The following is a 19,550-nucleotide window of genomic DNA, read 5'->3' as shown; positions in this document are numbered from 1 at the left end:
CGATCGCTCGTGAACCGGCAGATTTTTGAGAAGTGGTCTAACTGCAATGTAAGCAAAAGAACATCATGTGTATTTCGATATTTAACATCGTCTCTAACAGAAGACACAGTTGAGCATGTTAATAAAAAAATTGCACATGGCACAAATTTTCTGCTGTATATTATTAGAAATTGAACTCGAAATTGGAGAAATGTAAAAAGTATTTCATGGAAAAGCATGAAATTTGGTTGAAGTCAACGCTTGCTCTTCCTCCATTCGGTGAAAATAATAATTATGAATAAAACCACATTTCTTCTTGTGGGCGTCCTTAGAAACTTTTTGAAAGCCGCTCACCAGAATTAAAAAACGGCGAGTTGCAGAGCTAGTTGAAAATAACTCCCCAGAAGAACTATTATTTGCTGCTACCGTTTCGAACAACTATTCCAATTGGTCTGAAGATGACCTAAAACTTGACTTGATAATGTAATATGCATCATGAAGAATTTTAAAATTGTTTATTACTCTGGTAATTAAATATATGAAATATAATGAAAATATCACATAAAAGAATATCGAAAAAAATACCTCACATAATATTTTTTTTCGTTATAATTGCGCTTAAGTCACTTTTGCAATTATGTAAAAGTGAGTGAAACATAGAAACCGCAGTTTTCGTTACAATGTACAACTTTTACAAAGATATTAACGGTTTCTGGTTTTAGGATGAGTGCGTTGGCGTTTGGGACAGTTTTGTGATTTAGTGAATCACATAAGACCCTTATGCATTTAGTAGCTCTGAAGGTAACGAACAACTTTCCTTGTTACATCAACATGTTTTATCGACAAAAAAGTGTAGTTTTGATTTTTGTTCCGTCTTACCCTACATTCAACGCACTTGTCGCCGCTTTGACGTAAGTTGACGCATTTCTATACTGGCTAGAATCACCAAATTTCACAGGAATGCTACAAAAAAGCTGTAAACTTTCTAGGGAAACATAACCTTCAAAGCAGCCTTTTTTCCATTTGTCGGCCAGTGAAATAATTAAAAAAAAATACCGACGGTAACCCATAATTGCCTGCTCCTTTATAAGCGTCCCAATCATTCAAAAATATCAGGATTTTAACAAATCTTGATATTTTGTTATGAATTTTTTGTAAAATGTCGAAGTTTCTATCAAAATTACTTACTAATTAATACAAATTATAGCAAGTGTGTTTGAAGAAAGCAGAATTTCGCAAAGTGATACATTATCAACTGTGATATTCAATGAACGCTTCAGAAAAATATGAGATAGATAACTGAATAACGGCTTGACCGCTTGAAGTACAGCAAAATAAAATAAGTATATAATATTGTGGTGTTGTTATGAATGAAAATGTAAGATTCAATAGAAGTGTGGTAAGATTGTCTTATATCTTACATGTTGGATTTATCCATTCATTTTTAAGCAGATGATTCAGAGGGTAAACCAATAGATAAATATTCAATAAAGTAGCAAACAGTTATGTATGTTGGTTGCACTTTCGACTGAGTAGAACGACATATTTTATCTCTAATCTCTAATCACTTAAACCTGAATTTTGGGACGTGTTTCGTCCGATTCCGTTTAACGTTGAGAGGATTCGTTTCCAAGAATGGTTTATAATAGTTGAAAAAATTCCTAACACCATTGTACGTTGAGCCAAAATTTATTCAACGTATGACTATTTTTTGAAATTTTACTACAATAAAGTGGAATGCATTTACAATTGTGCAATTGTGTTTCGCTACTGTACTGATCATCAACAACCTTCAAACTGCATTCCGCTACAGCATCTAACTGGAGCAACAGCTCCCATGGTGATGCATCACAACCCAATCAGAGTATTACGACACAACGTACACAACTGTAGCGTGGCCAGATCTGTGCCTTTGATGCGTCCATCCGTCGGCTACCTGAACCGCATCAGCCTGTGGCCTAGACTGTGCTGTGCATCCATTCCGTTGTTTGGTAGTCTTCCCCTTCGCACGAGCAAACAAACCGGAGTTTCCCCTCGATGCTGAGGGGAAGTCACGATGACGTGTTCACCGCGAAGGGGAAGTACTTGTACGGTATGTTTACAGCTGTGGAATGAAAGAATAACCGCTATTTTATGTAGGGTAGTGTGGGTGCATTCGGTGCCATAAAACCGACCGAAGGGGAAGCATAAAAACAGCATAAAACTGGCCGACCGAATGTTTATTTCGCTGGGAACCATCGAACGGAACGGATCGAAATTCAGAGACCGTGCACAAACTGGCCTTTGAGTATTATGGTTTCGACCGTCGAGAGACGGAGCGTAACGGTGGTTGAGCGGTCATGCGCGAAATGGTCGATCGCTCCCGCGAGAACGGTTCTCTCGCGTGCAGAATGTAGGCTGCTGCTGGGAGAGATCGCTTTCGGCAGGTCCTGTGTTACCAAGCGAGAGCGTTTCGCAGTTAACTTCTTTTACATTGCAAGGCAGCCGCAACCATCCACAGCATAGGGCTGTTGTGGGAGCCTGCCGATGAGCCGCACAGCATAGAACATAGCCGTCGCGACGGCGAGCAACCAACTGAGGGGACCTTACAAAAGGGAAAATTTAGTAACGTCGTGGCTTCGGTGAAAGCAAGTCGTAAAACGCTGGTTTTTCGTACACGGCGCGGATATTCGCGGCAAATTTTCTGCAAACAAGGATCGGGTTTTTCGGGTTATATTTGCAGAGTGTGCTAGCTTTAAAGAGACGGCAAAGGGTTTCTGGCTTGGCTTTGCTCGGGACGATTTTCAAAGGATAGACTGTTTGACGACGATTACGATTTAGGGCCGACCCACCCACAGCCGAAGTGAAGAAAGTAGAAAATAAAAATAAACGTTAGCTTATCGGATCGATCCTTCCGCGCGAGTCGACCCGGACATAAATTGGCAAATTATGTGAAATGCTCTTCCGGTGGTGTTATCCTTATCGGCGTTTCGGGGAGTCACTGTCCGCGGGCGATTGGCGAACGGCTTTAGCTTAGTTATCGATTTTGACATACCAGCTGTCTCGGTGTTTTCGGGTTTGGGCCAGCGGGGAAGTTACATCACACTGAGCATCCCGCACGTCTGTCTCCGGGGACTCGCCTTGGTGCCTGCTAGCGCGGTGCGGTCTAGTGACAGGACCGACCATCAAGCGTTGCTGCCGCTCTGGCCGCTCGTTCGCTGTGTGTAGTGCGGTTTGTCTTGACTGTTTTGCCTCACGGCCGTCGCTGAATCTGCGTTGCTCGCTTCGCTGGTAGTGTGAGTGTGATGTTTAGCAGCATAAAACATCGTAACATCGGGTGATGGGAACAGCACCCGACAGTGAGGCAAGCACAAGGAAAAAGAGGTTCTCCTTTGATTTATTTCTCGAAAATTGCGATTTCATAGGCAAAAGTGGGTGTTTGGAGAATCAAGTCCAGAGAAAAAAAAAACAACAGCAAAACTCTACATAAATTTCGTCTGATGTAATGGAAAATGAGAAAAAATAAAGCGAAACATGATTAAAATATATAACCGTACCGGCAGCAAATGAAAACGATTCGTGAAAACGGTGATATTTTTAGGCTTGCGGAAAACAGCAAATAGGAAGGAAAAACAATCCCCTGCGTACGAGGGAAGGAAAAAAAACCTAACACCGCGAGGGTCGATTTGGGTGGATGATTTATCGGAACAAGTGTTTGTGCGAATGAATTATTGGTTGCCGCTTCCAGCGTTGTGAACCGTAGCGATTCGGCGAAGAAATTGGGTGAGATCGAAATTGATCTTTTGGCCTCTGCCCGGCTTCGGGTGGAGCATATAAATGAAAGAAAAAAATAATAATAATAGCGAGTAAAATATACACATAAAAATATATATAAACGCCCGTATCGGTACAGTGTGATCTGGAAAACAAAAGCAAACCAAAAAATAAAACCATCTCACTAATAGCTGCTGCCACAGAAGAGATTGCTGGGCCGGTCAGGCCAAACGTCAACCGTAGAGCGGCTGACAGCGAGAGTGCGAGGTGGATCTCGGGAAAAATATCTTGATGCCACACGCACGACCTCCGGTGTGGAACATCTAGGAGGAAAGCAGGCAGCCGCAACCCGTTCCGTGTTGGGGCGTAACACGAGTCCACGATCCGAGCACTCGATCGCCGTCGTATCTCTGGACCATATTTTGACAGCTGACAGACGCGGATAACTTTCGTGCCGATGTGAGTTGATTTTTTGTTTATATTTTGTTACCTACCCTACACATTACCTGTTGTTGTTGTTGTTGTAGAGCATACCCGACTGGAGAAACAGAAACTTTCGTTCCTTCCTACGATTTAGGTTGATTCAAGTAGCTTTCATGTCCGACTAGTTTCGAGGGGAATCCAATTATGAAACATGAACTTGTTGTCAAGCCTCGGATTTCTCTTCTGTTCCCTAATTGTGAAGCTGTCTACAACTTTTTCCTACCCAGTCTGTAACAGACAAAGAATATTGCGATGTCAAAACTTGTTCTAATTTTGACTCGGCTGACTGGCCATTCTGATGGGGTAATATGATACCTTGTTCCCCATGCTCCGGCTAGCAGAGCGTCGTGCTGATATCGACAGGTCGACAGATTTTAGAGTAGCAGAGCGCGGCAACGGCAACAAAAAGCAGCCGGCTGAGACCGGATTGAAACTTTTACGAAAAACGAACTTTTTCTTTGTGCGAATCCTGTTCAGAGGGTGCGCGTGAGAGTCCCCCTGCGGGGGGGGTGAGGACTCAACACCGGGGTGCCGATCATCGATTTTACATCATCGCGCAAACCGAAGGCAGAATAGGAGACCCAGTGCACTTGTTTGGGGCGGAAATTAACGCTGACAGTGGGCTGTTCGCAACTTTGTGGAAAGTTAATTATTTGAATAAATAATGAAGCTTGTTTGAAGGAGTTTGGCTGGGTGAACAGATTTTAAAATAGTTTGTGCAATGCTCGGTGATGATATACTTAGTTAGAGATGAGTTGTTCACTACTGGAAAGTGTGGGTGGTGAATTTGTGACGGACTTGTAAACCATGAACTCCGGTTGTTTCCGGGCATCCAATATCTGAGTCGAAAGTTATAGTCACCATGGTTGGGACAATGTTATAGTTACATTCATTAAAATGTTTTCACTGTTATATGCAATGTAACCGGATAGTCGTGAAAAATTCGTAAGCAAACTTCGAGAACACCTCCATCATTTATTTCATGTGTTCTTAAATAAAAATGAAAATATAATTACAAGTACGAGAGAAAAAATGACAAATAGATTTCACGTAATCCACTTAACTAAATTGAATCAAGTGCTATGGAAATAGTGTTGAAGTGAAGTTTAATAATTTTTTTCGACAGACAAAGCAGGGAATCGGGTTACTTTTGTATCAGAATTCAAGTTTAAATAAATTGTGAATGTTCTCACTACAGCATTTTTTTTTTGAGCTCAACGTGCTTTAAATGTTATACATAGTTGGAAATTATAAAACATCTTGAAACCCAGAGGTTTGAAAGTTTTATTCGAAACCATTTAGAACGACTTTTTCTTTGCTTATCAGTAATTTGATTGAAATAGTACTGCTTTATACTGAACTGAGGATTTGCGTCCAAAAATGCAGTACAGTGCCTCCACAATCATGGGTCAGCTACAATTATTGTTCACTTTTACGCAAATACGTCTATTCTCACGAAACTGAACAATTTTCATTGGCATTTTTTATAAGTCAATTATAACCCTATTCATACGATTGAAATGATTTAATGTTGAAAATGTTACTAAAAACAATAATTCTGCTCGGTGTAATCAGTGAAGTGACCCATAATTGTAGTGATGTCACGTTTTGCGGTGCACAATTGTGGGTCTGTCCATATTTTGGCTATTTTTATTGCTTTTGCATGAAAAAACATCACGACCTAATGAAATAACTTATTATCAAGTTTTCACAACAATAAAATAACTTTTGTAATGGATTTTGATGATTTTATGAACTAAATAGTAAATGATCCTGAAGGCCAAATGTGACCCATAATTGTGTCTTTTGCTATGCAAGTAATATTTTTTTTCTTAACCGATTTACACACATCAGCTGCAGTGAAACTAATTGTCGATCGAAAGTATATATCAGAATACAGAAATAGATAGTAAAACATTCGTAGTTGATAACTTTTCCGATTTTATATTCATTTTTCAACATTCAGGCATTGAATGATTGAAGACATTTAACCTCATCAGGCGAAACCAGTACCTTTAGCGTGAGGGTAGAATCTCTTGGCTGGAGAGTTTTACTGAATTTAATGAGCACTGGAACCTTTTTTTGTGCCAAATAGAGGCAAAAATTTAATATAGAAGTTTGATTGCCTTAATAGGTAATGTTTAAGATTTTTAGTCATGATACATAACAGGATAATTTTGTTCTATTTTAGATTATAAGCAAAAATGCAAGAAGATACATCATATCAGTCTCGATTTGCTCAATTTTTATTGAGGCTAGTATCGTGGATTAGGCCTTGCTTGATTGGTTGTGAACTCCGTGTTTCTGCAAATCAACCGGAGTGCCTCAAGGCAGCATTTCAAACACACTGTCGTTTACGCTATCGTCAACGACGTTGTTTTGACCTTGCATTTGGGTTGCAAACTTATTTAGCCCGATGAATTGAAAATATATTAGGTGTTCTGTTCAATTGTAGACTGCCATGATTTTCAAAATCAGCAGAATCTGTTTATGAACTGGTGCTTTCGCATCAAACTAAGCGTTAGCATACCAAAATGGTCCGTCATGATGAGCTGTCGCATAACTGAACCGGTATTACTTTTTCGCATTGATGGAACTTCACTCTTAAGGGTTGAGAAAATTAATAACTTGGGAGTATTCAACCCCCACTTCACCTCGGTATTAACCAGGGCCAATCGAACACTTGGTTCAATTCGAAAGTTGCCAGAAGCTTCAATGATCCATACTGCTTGAAGTTCTTGTAACGTGCGCTGGTAAGATCAATTGACCAAGACCTCTTATATTGTCTGAAATCCTGCAGATACATACATATTGGATCGATAGGATTAAAGGCGTCCAGCTAAGATACCTTTCTTGTCGAAATCCCTCAGTTCTTCCTGAATACGAAAACCGATACAGACTTTTAAACATGAACACACGTGCAAAATGGCGTAAAACTCAACAGGCGATGTTTGTCGCGAAGTTGTTCAGTGGAGAAGATGTTGGTTTTTCGTGTTGCTCAAGGGCTCTCTTCGGTACCGGTCACAACTGCAGGAAAGACTCCACCATACTTCCCACGCATACGATGCGGCGATACCCTCAATGATCCGGACTGTCATGGTTGTGTAGGATCTTTTCGACTTTGGTGAAACATCTACTGGTTAAAATTTAAAGATGGTCTGACATCTACTGGTTTTAGAAATAAGATCACAAGTTTGATAATTTTGTAAATTTTCATCCATTCAATAAGACACTATTTATGTCAGATCAAATACAGACAAATACAAACTGTACACAATGAGAAAAAATCAGCTGCAATGCTGAATATTAAATGAGGCCGTATTTGTGATGGAATATTCGGGCATATTCTTTTTGAGACGGATCTTTCCGGGTTCCTGGTTTCCGAACTATGATGAACCAGAGAAGTAAAGACCTGCAAGGTATCCACCAGGACGGACCTAGCAACGCACAGAATTGTACAACTCTAAAATACGTGAGTAAGTGTCGCGTTTATTCAATAAATTCGTACAATGTTAGCTTAACCTATCTTAATGGTAGAGCAAAAGAGAAGGCTGGAGAGCCGTGTTCGATAATTTACAGGCAAAAAATTGGATGGCACTGGGCCTACTCAATAATTGTATTTTGAATCCCTTGCGCTAACGGGCGGTGCCTGCGCGGCAGGTCTGTAGTGAAATAATTGAACGATAGCGACAGTGCTATTGCACCGTCATCTGTTTGCACTTTGAATATGTATCGATGCGGATGGTTTGTAGTGATTTTGTATTTTGTTTTTAGGTGAGTGCTCCTTGACTCATGACAAATTTTTATCATAATATTTCCCATCAGTAGCTTTCAACATTCACTTACGATTGGAGAAAATCTTTTAGGATTTTTATGAACCCAAGTTTTCTTATATTTTTTATTCAAAACTTATGTAATTTTGTTATTTTTTGTTAAAAAATGTCAAGAATCAAATATTGGAACAACCGAAAAAACAATTTTAAACAAAAACTATACCCAGTGCATTGACAAAATACAGCCGTTATCGCTAATGTTGAAACTGTACATTAGTAATTTTGTTAAAAAGCGTCAATTTCGATTTTCAAAAAAAAAACAATCTGAGTAAGTCTGTTATACCAACGTAGATTAACTCGAAAACATTATTTTGATTTCGACTACACAACCGAAATGCTTTTTTGTAACAATAATCATCAATAACCCAGCAAACAATTTGGTCCGTATATTTCAGTTGTTGTTGAGATATAAGCACAACTGTACAGTCTGATAAAGTTGTATATAACGTTCCATATAAGCTTATAAGTACCAAAGTGGAGGTGATATACATACCAAAAAGGGTGGCGCAGCTAAAGATATACAACTTTTTCACTCGTATTATGATTCTACTACGATGCTACACGAACTGAAACGTAGCAATGTGTAACATGTACTGCGAAGAAATTTTGCATTATATATAACCTACAGTTAACAAATAATAAAAAGACATAAAATTGAGTAGCAACAATATCATTTTTTTTTCATCGAGAATTACGCGTACCATTTACTTAATACAGTCTGTGGTATATGTTAATTATTGGTTGGATGGGGCTTTTTCTTTTATTATATTTTTACAAAGCTTTGTCCAGCCTCGAACCGCCAATATTCCGATCACTACTTCTATACTCTATCCTCAGAGTCATCTTACGATGCTGCGTGTCCACAAATTTATTCTAGTACTGTTGAACGCCCAAAATCGTATGAACCTGTAAATCGTATATAATGTGAATTATTGTCTTCAATGTTGACTCAAATATGGTTATAGACACGGATGTCAATATGTAACTCAATATTGCCACATATACGAAGGAATAATAACATGCGATCTGCATTGACCTTCTTTTCAACTGTTAAGCGATTCAAGCAACTGCAATCAACAAACATTAAAAAATCTTTCAGGGCGTTGCTCGTGTTTTTGTTCAAGCCGACTGTATGTGCCACTTTTGTTTGGTGATTTTTCTTTTAAAGCAAATTTCTTTATTCCACTGAGTCAGTGGAAATCTGCACGAGACTAGACGCCAGATAGCCCCAGGTGGGCTCTAAGAATAAATAAATTCGCTATTAGTCAAAACTGCGTTCATGTTTAATACCCAATTCTTTGAATCTTTCAGGAGCTAGATTCTAAAATCTAGAGTTGCTGGAAGAAAATTTGGGATTAAATTTAACATAAAAATGGTACCCTTTACTGCTCAACGATTTCGTGTTTCATAATAGACGATTTTGACTGTCACGAAAAAGTAAATTGTATAAAATTCGTTATGCAATACTCTTACAACTGTTACAGTAGTTTTCAAGGAAACCAATGTCAACGTGGATCACACGAATTAGAAATCGTACAATTTTGTACTGCAATTAGGATTAGCACTATAGACAACTCTACTGCGGTGAAACGTATTTTTTTTTCTGTGGATTTAGACGAGGAACAATATGCAGTCATATATCACGAACAGTACGACCAATATATGATAAAAAATAACCTGAACTGGTTATAACATGAACTTTATACAATTCCCATTAAAACTGAATGCTAATACGATTTTATATTACTATTTTTATACGATTTCTGGTTATCTGGGAAGCTAACCTTATTGCTTTGGCTTTTGATGTATTTTGTACTAGAGTTCTATGTTTTGCTATATTCTCATAAGTTATATATTTATTATGGTTGTGACCACAAAAATTGTAAAAATGGTTGTGGTTTCAATACTTTCAGAAAAAAAGATCAATTGAAGAAGAAAATGTTAACCATTAGCAAGTTCAATGTAAGTCAAAGCCGTTTATCCCAATTTATTTCTACTTTAGCGGCATAATTACTTCCACAATTAAATTTGGCTCCCAAAAGCTCTATTTAACAACATATGCCTTTCGAAACAGATGTTGACAACTAAGCTTCAGTACTGAACGTTTTGATTTCGTAAAGATTTTTGGCATTCGTTGAGATTATATCAATCCGTTCGATCCAATTTAATAAATTTTCTTCGGAGGGGGAAAGAATATTTTGGGGAAAGAATATTTTTAAAAATATAATATATTAGCTCCGCAACTAACTTCTCGCCGATTTTAGAAATGTTGCAACTTTATTTTGGCCGAGGGTTGTCATGCAACAAAATCACTTTTTAATGCCCCTGCTCGTATTGTGGTCGTTTTTTGCCCAGCGCTCAGTTTAATCTCATCAATTGAAGTTGATACCGTTCCCCAGTGATGGTCTCGTTCGATTTCAAAAGCTCATAATGAAAAACACCGACCTCGTTCCACCAAATACACAGCATAATCTTCACAGCGTGCCTATTCTACCAAGCCGATGACGAAGAAGCATAACCGGGCAGCTGACATGAACTTTTTTTTGGGTTGCTGTAATGGTTCCATTTTTTATCACCTGTCGCGATGCGATGAAGAAACCCATTCCTTTTTTATCATCGGAATAGTTGTTCACTGTCGAAAAACGACGCTCAGCGTCGCTTGATTTTAAATTATAAGGAGCTGAAGTTCCTTATTTTTTAATAATTCTCAAAGCACACAAACGTTTGGAAATGGCTTGGTGTGTAACTTCCAAAATTGCAGCAAGCTGTTCCTGCGTTTGGCATGGATCCTCATCGAGCAATTCCTCCAATTCAGCCTCTTCATAGGTTTATAACCTTTCCCCACGCGATCTTCGAAATTACTGTTCCTAAAGCTACGGAACCAGTCACGGCACTTCACTTAGCTTCACTTAGAGCAGATTTCCGTAGACATTTCTAACTCTCGATGCAGTTTAGTCGCCGTTTTCTTTGAATACAATGAGAGCAGTAATGAATGACGATTATTTGACCCAAAATCAAACATTCCCATACTACTGGAAAAACTCGACATCCAATGAAATCACTAACGTGTCAACTCGATTTGTTTATCATACGTCTTACCTTGGTTCATTATGTTAAAAACGCGTATCTAATAGAATAACGAGGAAAATTTGGGCGGAACACATTTGACCTTGAGCTTGAGGTTTAGCTTGAACGACCGCCCGTTTCGCTCCTCCGTGATGGATCTTAGCTAGTGTAGTTGCACAGAAAACCACCGTAAGATGGCTGCTCTTTTTTACCGAGCCTCGTTAGTTACCCTTCCAAGTATAAGCAGTTATAACTGCCTGGAGACTTAATCATTCAAATGTGTGTGACTTTTTTCTGGAAGAGAAAAGGGAAAGAAGGGTTAAGTAGCGAGATGGGAAGGGCCGCAAAAGTCACTCTGACAAAAACCGGTCCGATTTTACTAAGATTCGAACTGATGACTAATTGCATGTCAAGACGGACTCTGTAACCTTGACGCTAAGAGATACCCTATTTCGGGTGGAACACAGTTAAAAAGAAAAAGTTGTTCTCCTTTGTCAATTTCTTGGTTTTATCAGCCCTAAATTCACAAACGGCGGATAAAATCAAAGCAAATTGTATAATTAAGCCTGATGTACTTCTGAACAGGTTATCAAAATTTTAAGTTGTATGAAGTGTTGTAGCATAACATAGACCCATATAAAACATATGCAGATGTCTATATCAAATACCATTACCTAATGCAGTGTAACATTTTTAAGTCGAAATTCTTGACAGTTCGCAAATATATCAGCGTACAAACCCTGTATGAAAAAAAGTTAACGAAATAAATTATTCAAACAGAAATAGTGAGAAACTCATCTAGTTTTTTTATATCTCTACAAACAAAGTAACAATTTTAACTGGATGCAAGAAACTCCTGATTAAAGAGCACAAACTGTTTGCTGATTCTTAGAAGCACTGATAAGAAAATATAGTTTTAAAACTACGCATTTCATGCTTCCTATTGGAAGATTTAAAATGTCGATTACGAATTATCTTTACACAAACATTGTTGGCAACATCGCCGCCAACCACGTTGATGGCCTGGGTTCGAGACCCAACATTGGTGTCGATGGTTGAGCGGGGGTGTTATCCACTCACAACCAACCCAACAGGTCTAGATTTAATCCTAGCCGGGATCGGGAATTTTCTGAGGCGAAAAATCTCTGGGATCACACCTTCCATCGCATGCGCAAGTAAAGTCGTTGGCACCGGTACGTTAATCATTGGGCCGTTGGTTGGGGTCCTGGGTGGAGTCGCCTCCCCAGGCGTCGGTGATTGGCACAACATCAGTAACGAAAGTAGACCGACAAAAAATAGGCGAATATAATATGAAATACCAACCTGATCAGTTCGAATAGGAATTTTGTTGTAAACTATCGAACACAGATTGCATTTGTCATCTATCTTGATTTATTCTCCAACAGCGTTTTAAGACCGACTTTTATTGGAAGTTAAATAATGTATACTTATCACATGGAAGTTTATATCGTCCAGGGCGACTTGTGGCTTTTGAAGTTGCCTATTCAACTACAAATTCTGAAAATCACAGTTTGAGGAAGTAATCACAATCATGTCCGCGTAATCCTGCGAGTCATTCTGTTTGTTACTATTCAAATTGAATTATTTTCATTTTCGTTTTACGACTACATTTTGAGTTTAGAAAAGTAGGCAATGAATGTAATTTTTCGAGAATGCCAACAATATTCAAAACTACACACATTACTCGGCTTTACTATACTGTTGTTTGTCAAAACACTGGACCAAATATTTTGTGTACAGTTTTCTGTTATGTTATGTTATGTTATGTTATGTTATGTTATGTTATGTTATGTTATGTTATGTTATGTTATGTTATGTTATGTTATGTTATGTTATGTTATGTTATGTTATGTTATGTTATGTTATGTTATGTTATGTTATGTTATGTTATGTTATGTTATGTTATGTTATGTTATGTTATGTTATGTTATGTTATGTTATGTTATGTTATGTTATGTTATGTTATGTTATGTTATGTTATGTTATGTTATGTTATGTTATGTTATGTTATGTTATGTTATGTTATGTTATGTTATGTTATGTTATGTTATGTTATGTTATGTTATGTTATGTTATTACTGTCGAACAATTTTGATTACAGAACGTTAATTTTCACATTTATTCAGACCCCAAAAATTTTATCTAGTTGAAAACTCTCTCAACTTTCGAATGAATCCAATAGAAATGCTTTAAGGAGCATACACCTGAAGTTACAGCAATTTTATGGAAGTATCCAAAACCTTGAAAGTTGAATAGCTCCGAGCAGATCTACTTGAGGCCATATGCGTAGAAGAATTCTTTTCATCAAATGTGGGTTTTATCAGCCCTCGAAATAATTCCTACAATGAACCAATCACCCTGTATTGTTTACCCCTATAAAATTTCTATTTAAACTCCGCATATGAAATGAATTGCTTAGAGCCTCACTTTTTCAACAAAATTCGAATGAGGAAAAGTGTGAAAGTTTGCAAACAACTGTCGGATGATGCTTAGGCGACATCTATAAATTACGTAACGCAAAAAAAAACCCAATTTTTGGACCCTCACTCCCCCATATGTAACGAAACGTAACGCCAAGACCTACCCCTTCCCATAAAAATTACGTAACGCTGTAGAAGGATTTGCTTGATAAAAATGCTCGTTTTTGGAGAATCTCTCCAGAGATTTTTTGTTACGTAACGCTTAACTGACCTCCCTCCCTCGCCTGTGTAACAAATCGTAACAATCAACGAAACCTCCCTTTCCCCTTATGAACGTTTATTAGTCCGAAATACTCGAATTGGGCAATGCAACATAAAAAATTTCTTTGATCGGCTAATTTTTACATACAAATATATTTCTAAATAAAAATATATAGAAATAAACATTTCAAATATGCGTATTTTCACCTTAGGCGATCCTTAGACAATGATAATCTTGGAATAATTTCATTACGTCTCTGCTTTATAGCATACCTGATCATTAATACTGTTTTACAAACCACAAGTATACACAGAAAACAAAATAGGTTTCGAATATCGTAACATTTTCAAATTCTAGATTTTAAGGTTGCTTAATATAAAGTATCCAGAAAAAATAAGTTTCATCTTGTGTTTAGAAAAGTAAAATAATATTGCGAGTTTTCATGAAATTTTGTGCGCTCAACACAATCACGTATTTGCTTAACTTCAACTATTCCTGTTCCGGTTTCAATCACACACACACACACACACACACGAGAAAAAAACTCGAGTAACTTCCATGTGCCTCATAAAACTCGCACTGAAACAAACACCGAAACCGGTAGCTTTGTGCAACCAAGAGTCTCCTCCAATCAAACCTGTTTAAGTACTGCCGGTAAATGTTTTACTAACTTTTATATCTCACTGACTGGAAAACGCAGAATAAACGAATGGCGGAACGGTAACAACGCGCGGCGTTTGGTGCAATAGGAAAAAAGGCCCGCACGCCACCGCCTGGATGAATGGGGAAGGAAGAAGCGCAAACCTTATGATCTTTTTTTTTCATGGGTGCTTGCATTGACTGAAAATTAAAACTGCTTCGAGACTAACCACGGCACCTCCGGGTGCCGGTTGCCCGTGGAAATATGTTCGACCGAACGTGGCCGGTTTTATGTTCGCAGTCTCGAACATCACAGGACATTACTACGAAACCGACAGTCAGTCAGTTTTTCTGGTGGGTAGTTTTATTTACCATTTTTATTTCCGAGTTATTTTCGTTTACAGCGTATTTTACTAGCTTCTTTTTCTTACGTCTGAGGGAATTTTTTCGGATGGTGGAATAGTTGATGTTTTACTCGAGATCATTCATAAATACTTCCTTGGTTCTTGTGGGGCTGTCTGTGGAATTAATCAGTGTCATTCAGCGTTGTTTTCGACTTCACCAGTATAATTGTCCTTTTCAAAAAGCACAAAAATTTTCCCAGCAGCTCGTTTTCCCGTGTCGGTCAAGGAAGGCCAGCAGCAATAAGTTGGTTTATTTATATATTTTAATTACTTTCCTTCCATTCCCAACCGATGGGAACCATCGTTTCAATCCTGTTTTTTACTACTAGATTCCACCCACGGTCGAACTATTATCATCTAACTTTGCTAAGGGAAACTCATCCCCCCGGCCGCCCGCCCGCTTTGTGGGATTAATCTTCGTGCTGAGCCGTCAATGGCAGCAGAGCATCAGCCGGCTAGAATGGAAAATCTTTACTCGAGATTTAAAGTTTCGAAGCCGATGGGAAAAACTTGAACCAGAAGACGAATCACTGGGTTTCCTTTCTCTAGGCGTCAAAGCTGGAGGAAAAGTGAAAAGTAGTTTTTCATTCGCTCTGCCTGTTCTCTCTCTCTGTCTAGCTCGATCTATCCCTAGTGCGCCTCGACACGTTGCGGCATTGTTGTAGGGCTGCTGGTATCGATCGATTCTGCTGGTTGTTCCGTAAATCCTTGGACCATCGTCCGAACGAAATACGGCGAAGCAGGCTGACACACGGGAGGAGACGATAAGTTTTCGCTTTTTATTGTTCCTTGATTCGGGCAGGGTCGTTGTCGCCGGGCGTCATCGTTGTTTCCATTTGTGGCCAAGTGTGCGGCTGGATCCTTCGAGAGAAGAAGGAGGACTCTATGGTGGTGTTGCTTGGGCAGATCGCGTGCGGATTACTAACTCCCATGCAGTGGGGAGAGGAACACAGGCTGTGGGTTGGGGAGCTTCAATTTACGGTTGTCGGAGATTTCTAGGGAGTATAGTTCTGTCTAATAATTTAACCGGTGTGAGTTGGAAAAAGGTTTTGTGTTGGATTCCTAATGTCCAAAGAGTGAAAAGTAGGATAGTGATCGGTGTCGGACGGGGTAGAGTTTCAAAGTCCGGTTCAAAGTACAATCGGAACAGAATCTCAAAAGTTTGATTTTATTCCCCAACGGAACCAAGCGCTTCGTGGAAACTAAAAAAAAACATATATTTTTAAGAAAGGGAGATTTCAAATGCTATTTACTTTTGTTATCGATGGATAGCGAAAATGTTCAGAATTTCTTTTTTTTTCTTCACAAATATCAGAATTTCTTATGTTGTGGTAAAATATATTGAAAACATTCAAGCTGGAATATATTTGATTCTCAACCCGATTATAAGAATACACCTTTCAGCCAGTGCTTTGGCTTCACTCCGCGGTAGTAATTAAGTGAGATAATTATAATAAATTTTCTCCCCTAGACCCTCTCTTCTCCAATGTATGCCTTTCGAACAAAAAAAAAAACAACATTGTCTTTGTTCGAAGTGTCACATTACGCATTTCCCCCCGTATCTGTGATAAATCTGATTTGTCGCGGCCAATTTTCCTACAAAAAAGCATGTAATCCGACCCAACAGACGGTCGGTTATTAATGATTTTGCGGCAACCCCGGCAAACGTCCCATCCGCTTGTTCGAGAACGTAATCATCAATTAATTCCGGCAGATCAGGTCCACTGCGGGAGAACCCGGCTGGCCGAAACAAACGATCCAGAAAAAATAGTCCAATTGTCTCCCTGGGATGTTCTTTCTAATGTGTACCCATCTGTTTGTGACGAAAACAGCTAAAACTTAGTTTGGTTAACCAGTTTTTAACACGGCACTTGCTCGTGTCTATGCGTATGCAGGACCTATCCATTGTATCTTGACTTGAATCCCCAGAATAAGGTTTGACTGTGCGAACACAGGGGCAGTCCTATTCGCGGTCACCCAAACACGGGATTATTAATTATTAAGATGCATCCAAAGCAGATGTGCCGTAATTCATCAGCGAGTGCATGCTAGTGAAGTCGTGCCAAGCGACGGTTGCCATCATGTCTGCCGTGGTGCTCATAACGATCATTTCAGGCGATGTCATGAGCAAACTTTCGAGTCTACCATCGTTTCCATCGCTCTGATGGACTGGCCGTTGCGTTACTGTCGGGCAGAGGAAAGAGCGGGTAATTTATTTGAGACACACCATCCCGAAATGCACCACGGATGGTCCGGAATGCTACGAATGTGGGTCAACGAGAATTGGATCCAAAATGCGATCGGGCGGAAGGGTTGTTAAAAGCAGCTTGCGCGTCTGGTTTAATTGTACTTGAAATATAGATAACCGATAGGACGGGGAGTGTGTCTTACCGAGCGCGCGAGTTGGCACGTTTTCAAGAAACGGCTGATGCCGCACTGTGTAAAAGACAACGAGAGAGCCACACTGGCTGAAATTGGAACAGTGACATTTGGCCCTCGAATTAGTTTCAATTTTGCTGGGACATAATTGTTACTCTAGATTTTTACCATTTACGAAAGTATTTCGAGCGATTTATATCATTAAAGAAGTTCATTCAGAAACTAATTCACACCCAGTTTACGACTGTGAAAAAAAGTCATGCGAACTCCGGATGTCAGTCTGAAAAGAACATTTTTCAAAAAGAAATTTGAGAAAAAAATCGGTGCATTCGTACAGCAGTCGCGTTAAAACACCCCGTAGAACATATTTTAACACTCAATTGCAGCACGTCTGGCCCATTTCCAGCTCACAGTTTCAGCTCTGCTGCATTACTGACTAGTTTTTTTTTTCTCTCAACTAGATGTATGTGTTTGGCATCGAGTTTGAAACTATGTATTTTCTCGCTCTCTCTATCTTTTCCTATATTTTCCACTCCCTCGCACAGCTCCGTGTAACAGAAAAATGCAGTCGAATGAAAGGCTTTTCGTAAAAGTGCAAAAACTTTTAAAATTAAACTCCGTTACAGTTAGTTTGCCATTCCCGAACGTAGCATAGCACCTGACACCTCCCTCCCTCACGGACTTCTGGTGGTTGCAGATGGAAGAAATCTTTGCGGAACTCTATCACTGCCTGTCGATGTTTACAGGCGGTACGATTTGCAAGCGAATTACTCTGCGCAACTTGCGGGTGCGTGATCTGCAAAGTAACTGGTTTTGATTTTATTTACATGGTGAGCAGTAAATATTAATAACTGGACAGGAATTACTTTTGTTGAAGGTTTGGATCCTTTCTGGTGATAACAACTTTGAAAGTCTGAATGCTGAAATTTCAACCGTCAGTTTTTTTAGTATTGATAAACTAAAATTGAGCCATAACTTGACCGACTGCACATCTTGTTGTAACTTCTCCGGATCTGGATCTGAGCTAGTGAAATTGTACAGAGAACCCCCGATAGATGACTAATTTGCGATTGATTTACCATCTTCATTGTTCAATAATTCAGTAGCTTCTGCTTTGTATGAGATCGATAACGGCGCCGGCTACATCCTTACGGTTGGTTAGGGAGGGAAGGAAGGAAGTGTTTTTTATACTCTTAGCCTTCCCCTGACCCTTATGTATAATTATAATTATATTCGCGTCTGACATTATTTTTATTTAGAATTAAGAGGAAGGGAAGAGTCAAAGAGGAGGGATAGGAGAAGCCTTTTTTACCCATGCGTAAAAGCCTCTCTGATTCCGAACCGTCTGGTTCCACTACGATTCGCACCCATGACCATTCATGTGCCAAAGCGGATTCTGAAACCCTAAGGCTACTAGCTCCCTTTATTAAGTATCGATGAACTAAAGTTCGATGGAAGCTGGTTGTAAGAGTACTTCAAAAAAACAAAAATAAACATATATCTTTATATCTTTTTCATTGTTCAAGAACGATTTGAAAATATTAGAATCGAAACTAATACCCGAATAATTCCAAAAAACAAACGCTGAAAGAGAAATATTTATTTCGAATATTCGTTACTAGCCATACGTTGTATTCTTCATTCTCTACTTGTTTGCTATTTTTACAAGTTTTCGTCTTCATGAAAATGCAATCTTTGGTCAATCTTCAACGAGAGTCTGCACGGACGGTACGATTTGCAATCGAATTACACACACGACTTGCAGATGCATGATCTGTAGTGTAAATTCTAATAACTTTACAGAAATTATGTTTGTTAAAAGTTTTAATCTTTTCTAGTGATAACAACTTTAAAATTCGTATATCGAAACCGTATTCCAAACAACATAACTGAAATTTGAAAAAAAAAACTGGTTTTAGGAGACGGAGAAAAATATATTTACTAAAAAAAAACTCAAATAAAAATACTCATATCCAATTTCGGTTCTTTTCCAGATACCGGAAATCGCCATTTTGGAAACCAAAATGGCGTCGGGAGTTTCCCGATTTCTAGATATTATCCCGGTTCTGAAAATACTTATGTTGGATGGTATGCGACGTTGTATTATTTAATTGTTTCTGTGGCCACAAGAAGTCCCGGTGGAATAAATTCCACCTTTTTTTACTTTTTATTGCAGTGAAATATGCAATTTAGTCTTGTGGTACCTAAAAAGGTGCCCGGGTAACCCGTCCAGCATATAACGATTAAAACAAATACCTGAATAATACCAAAATACCTTCGTTCTAATAATGATACAAAGTTACTTGACAGA

General features: G+C 38.8%; 1 protein-coding gene across 2 annotated transcripts in view; it reads left to right on the top strand.

Annotated features, from left to right (window-relative positions):
• The first annotated feature begins 2,555 nt into the window (after nt 1–2,555).
• Nucleotides 2,556–19,550, top strand: part of LOC129720822 (MOXD1 homolog 2-like) — a 429,441-nt gene continuing 412,446 nt past the window's right edge. For both annotated transcript variants that reach the window (XM_055672629.1, XM_055672630.1), the window contains exon 1: nt 2,556–4,191. The gene's annotated coding sequence lies outside the window, so the exon portion shown is untranslated. The remainder of the gene's footprint in view (nt 4,192–19,550) is intronic.

Source organism: Wyeomyia smithii, chromosome 2, assembly GCF_029784165.1.
Source record: "Wyeomyia smithii strain HCP4-BCI-WySm-NY-G18 chromosome 2, ASM2978416v1, whole genome shotgun sequence".
Classification (NCBI taxonomy): Eukaryota; Metazoa; Arthropoda; class Insecta; order Diptera; family Culicidae; genus Wyeomyia; species Wyeomyia smithii.
The sequence above is the reverse complement of the archived record's forward strand: the minus strand, read 5'-3'. Positions and strand labels throughout refer to the sequence as shown.